We start from the raw sequence: 5,801 nt of genomic DNA on the forward strand, positions 1-5,801 counted from the left end.
CTATTTATCTCTTATGGGTTGTCACACTAGCTGGTTTTATCAATCAGGGTACAACCAGAGAAAATTAACCACTGAGAGTACACTGTAGGCTGGGCACAGTGGCTCATGCCTGTCATCCCAGCATTTTGGTAGGCCGAGTGGGTGGATCACCAGGTCAAGAAATTGAGACCATCCTGGCCAACATGATGAAACCCCGTCTCTACTAAAAATACAAAAATTAGCTGGGCATGGTTTTGGGCGCCTGTAGTCCCAGCTACTCGGGAGGCTGAGACAGGAGAATCACTTGAAACCGGAAGGTGGAGGTTGCAGTGAGCCGAGATTGCACCACTGCACTCCAGCCTGGGTGACAGAATGAGACTTCATCTCATAGAAAAAAGAAAAAGAAAAAATTACACTATAGCAGTGAGTTAAGTAGTCTCTGTAAGACTTTGTGTCTGATGCTGAAGCTTTCACCCCTCAGGAAGTAAGGAAGTGAAGATGCATACAAAGTTGGGGAGGTTAAGGGTAGTCTGGAACACACAAGCATATGCTGGGCCCCATAAGAATGAATTGAAACCCATGTTAGTTCTTTGTGCTTCTGACCTTGCTTGTGTGGGTGTTCTGCAGAAGCTGAGCCTTTCATCACAGGGCTGAGTATACAGACCTGTTCTAGGAGTCAGAGAAGCTGAAAGAAAATCCAGCAGTAGGTCAAGCAGTTTCAGATTTAGCTGAAGCTAGTTCACACCAACAATAACACAGCAGATCAACAAAAACATGTGTAACAAACAAAATGGCTGCTGCTACCCTTCTACCCTCCAAGTTGGCCAAGAATTTCCCCGTGTCTCACCAAACTGACAAACACACAAAATAGAATTCTGAGAAATACAGTTTGGCTTAGCAAATGTGGCACATTACAAAGCCGTCATACTAATCATTCAATATTTGAGATAATTTATTTGAATCCTGAAAGTTGTTGGCAACTTACGCATTTAACTTCAAGATCCAAAAACCAGTGGGATAAGAAATCCATTATTAAATATAATGATGTGCTAGCTAGAGAAAATTTAGAAGAGATTCCATAAGGCCTTGTGGAAATTATGAAGACATTCTGGATAGGGTGAAGGTAGAAGATTTTTGAACAAGAAAGAAGAAATTCTGGGAGGGAAGATAGGTGATGGTACCAGAAATAAAGAGCCACTTCTGTTGCTGCCGTTTTTTTTTTTGTAAGTTTGACGTTTGAGCTCATTTTTCGTTTTTGTACACAGTAAGACTGAGTTAAGATAGAAGGCAGAAGCAATGAATGATTAAGATTTTAATATGGTTTGACTAATTTTTCATGCTCAAAAACAGCATTTATTGTAATTAAAGTAAAATATTCTGGTTTGTGTTTGATATGTTTTAAGTAGGGATGCTATCTATGCTTAGTAAATGAATGATAATTTAGAAACTTGAAGAAAAATATGCAACCATTTTTAATATTTAATTATATTTACAATGTAAACATACACAGAAGCTTTTTTATTTTATTTTATTTTATTTTATTTTATTTTTTGAGACAGAATCTCGCTCTGTCACTCAGGCTGGAGTGCAGTGGTGCAATCTTGGCTCACAGCAACCTCCGCCTCCCGGTTCAAGCAATTCTCTTGCCTCAGTCTCCCAAGTAACTGGGACTACAGGCATGTGCCACCATGCCCAGCTAATTTTTGTATTTTTAGTAGAGATGGGGTTTCACCATGCTGGTCAGGCTGGTCTTGAACTCCTGACCTCATGATCCACCCGCCTTGGCCTCCCAAAGTGCTGGGATTACAGGCGTGAGCCACCTCACCCAACAGAAGCTTTTAAGGAAGTATTTCCAATGGACGTAGAATTGCTAAATATTGCTTTTCTCGTGTATGAAAAATGTATACGTTAAGTGAATTAAAACATCATTAATATAAATAAGTTAACATAGACTTAATTATCTTTGGTCATTTTTCTTCATTTGGTTTATTTTTATTAGTCACAGGAACAATCACTCTTCTTCAGCCTTTGAATCTTGACAACCCAAGTAACTCCAAAATCTACTCTTTGGAAATTGAGGCAACAGGTAATGGGAATAATACCAGCAGCTATATGTTTACAGTTTTTGTGGAGAATGTAGATGATCCTATTTCCTGTGATCCAAGTTTTTCTACAGAAGCAGGTATAATACAAGTCAATTTTATTGATAAAATTCATTAGACAATAATAAAATTTAAAAATATAACTTGGAACTATAGTTTAAGCTTTCTAGTTTTATAAATGGGAAGTAAATAAAAGCAAATAAAGTGAGACATAGCATGTTCCTAAAAAGAAAAAATAAAGTTACTGTAATTCAAATTTGAGTTCAAATTATCGTTATTTCTGTGTGTGGTAGATAGCAGATAGGAGTAATGACAAAATTATTCTGAGTGTATCTGTAACATATGGATTGATATATAGCCTCACAAGTTATCAAACACATAAAAATATAAACAGTAAAATACAATTTTCACCTACTAAATTGGCCAAAATATGAAAATAATAGGAAAAAATTCAGCATTGGTTAGGGTATACAGAAATTATCACTTTCATAAAGTGGGATTTTAGAATAACCACCTAGAATACTATTTCATAAACAGTTATTTTAAAAATGATTATAATCTGTACCTGAGTATTTCTCCCTGAATTCTTCTTTACAGAAATATTGGAGATATAATCAAGATTTATGTTCAAAGTTTGTAATAGTACAAGGTTTGAAATAACCAAAATGTCTAAGAATAAGAAATTGATTAAAAAACACTATGTCCATTTGATGAATTGCTATCGAACCATTAAAGATTATCTTCAAAAAATAATAAGCATGAAATGATACATGATAACAAACTATAAACACATTTCCTTTAATTTGGTGTATACAATAATATATATACCACATATAAATAGGTAATTATAAACACATATACCATTTGTATATAATCATTATTTATTTTTGTATGATTATAATAAATTATTCTTTTCCAAGATTTTAGTAAACATGCTCCACTATTAATTTTTAATGTTTATTAAATTAAAAATTCTACCTGCATTTATAAAATTTCAGCCTCTTAAGTGTCATCATTACTCCTAGTAGTATGTAGTTATTTCATCTGCTATACTTGCCTCCAAAAATAGTTGCTTAAAATAAGTTTTCAGTTGAACAAACTATAATAGATTTAAAGTAATATATAGAGGTAGCTTTCAGTATGATTACAATAGACATAGTCCTGAAAAGTTTGATAAATTAAGTTTTGTAAATCAAATTTTATTCTTTTACTTACCTCATAAAAGAAAGCATGCATCATCTATTGGAATCAGTGTGTCTTTGTGTATAAAATAAAATATGCTATTATACTTTGTGTCAAACCAATCACAACCTCATATACTGTTCCCTAACCTCACTCTTATGTGTATTTGTGTTTTTCATGAGGACCTAAAAACACAATCTTTAAAACATTTGAATATACTTGAGACCTTGCACATGATTGGATCTCAGAAAACATAGATTGGCTTGATTTAATTTTGGCTGGTTCCACTGGATCTCAACAATTATATCTGCTCTATTAGTTAGTCTTTTCATTTTTTTCTCTCCGTTTATTTCTAACTTTATTTGCTCATCTACCATAAAGACTTTACTCCTTCTACCTTCTTTGTTTTACTGCTTTTCCTTCTCTATTTCTATTAAAAGAAATTACCCAACTAACTGGGAGGCAATAAGACAAAAAAGAAGTTGAGGGCAAGTGGAACAAGGCAAACTTCATTAAAATAGTCTCTTTTTTGTTTTGTTTTTCCTGGATGCCCATTCATTGCTGCTCTATCTATGTCTTACCACTAGAATTATCTCTTCTCAATCTTCAGAAACATCATCTTCTTGGAAACCCAAAAGTTCCAAAACGCACAACACACAGATTTCTTACTTTGAATCAGAACATAATCTTCTGATATACATAATAATAAACTTATCTAAAAATAGAAGTTTATATTAAATTTGTTCACAGAAACTAAATTTAACCAAGAAAAGTCTCCTAGGCGAGCCTTGGCAATGTACCAATGAATGGGTTTGGTGTTTGTGAAGATATGATCTTTTGGACCACTTTGAAACAATTTAGTTGATGTTCTTTGTAATTCCCTTTCAGTCTTCCAAAATTATAGGAAACTTTAAAAAGATACACATGGATCTCAAGAAGGTCATTTTGACCCAATTTCTACCACAAGTTTGGCTAAACCAGCATAAACTGCTAGTGAAGCATCAAGATCGGGATGTCTTTCTCTTCCATCATCTGGGCTGTGGGTCTTGGGACATAAGAGAAGAGAGGACAAGAAGTCACTTTCTGTTTAAAGTAGGGCAACTCTGTGGGTCTCTGTGACCAACAATTGCCAAAGAAAAGACATTGACATGATTTTCAAGCTGCTGATTTGGCACACACATATTCAAATCATTTACTGGGTTTAATTATCCAGTTGCTATAATTAACCAGAACAAATCACTAAATTAGAGAATCTGCCTACACATGTTCAGTTTGAAACAAAGGTTCAAAATAAGCAAGTCCTAGTCACACCAATCCTTTCTAAGGATATTGTTCTGTAATATCCTTAGAAAGTCAAACAATATGAGACCTTTACAGGACTACCCAGACTAGATTGTGATACAATATTCACTGGATTTGATATCCAAGATTCAGCTGCACAGTAAACAGTAAGCCTTTTTTCTTTTAAAAGAAGTATTTGTAGAATCACGTAACAGGTAAAGAAACTATCAGTAGTCTAAATGTGCATTTATGTTATTTGATTTTAGGATTACACAGAATCATGGTTGGTAGCATTGGAAGGAGGATGAGGAGCTGTGGTTGGAAAAAGGCAAGTAGCATTTGTTGAGCATTTGAGGGATGTGTTATGTATAGTATTTTAATCTCCAGAACTACTCTAAGATTGGAGATGTACTTTATCCCCATTGTACAGGTGAGAATAGTGATGGAGCAGGAATTCAAGTGTATTTCTTCCTGTCTTCACAGGCTGTGCTCTATTTTTTTGTACGTGACTGTGAAAGGAGACAAGAAGCTTCAATATCCTAATATAAAATAATAAAAGTAGAAATTGTATCTTAGTGACCATTGACTTTGAGCAATTATATCCCATTCCATATAGTAGCCCAAAGTTTAAATGCAGAAATATGAACCTGAATTATGATGGCTCTTTTAAATGTTGATGTTAATGGGAGTAAGTATTTGTATGGGTTTTTTGTTTCTCTGAAACAAATATGAAGAAGACCGTTTTAAGGAAAATACAGCATGGTAATTTATGGTACCATCATGAAGCAAGCAGTGAAAGAAAGACATTTGAATTTAAATTATTGTTTATGATTGTGTAGTTGTATAGGTGTTTCAGTGTCTGTTCCTGAAAATATTCCTGCATCTACTTTTATATATATGATTCTTTCAAGAGATCCAGATCTAGGACAGGAAGTTGAAGTAAGTTTTTTTTTAATTTTCATCTATTTATTTTGGCCCAACTTGGATGAAAAAAAAACCCAAAAGAGTGCTCAATTTTTAATGCACAAAATATTATCTTGCCAGGCTGTTCATTAAAGTGTTCTTCATATGTATGGTAGTCACTGAAGTGAGAGAGGAGACTTAAACCTTTCGATGTAGTAACATAGAATTAAAATGCTCTGGCTTCAAAATGAAAGCAACAGATTTCAAATGGTCTGAAAGCATTGTGAAAAACTAGAGCTTACATCTATTGGCATTTATCTGATGACATTTACGAGCATGAATAGAATGTTCTTT

This window comes from Colobus angolensis, unplaced genomic scaffold (genome assembly GCF_000951035.1).
Source record: "Colobus angolensis palliatus isolate OR3802 unplaced genomic scaffold, Cang.pa_1.0 Scaffold74, whole genome shotgun sequence".
Classification (NCBI taxonomy): Eukaryota; Metazoa; Chordata; class Mammalia; order Primates; family Cercopithecidae; genus Colobus; species Colobus angolensis.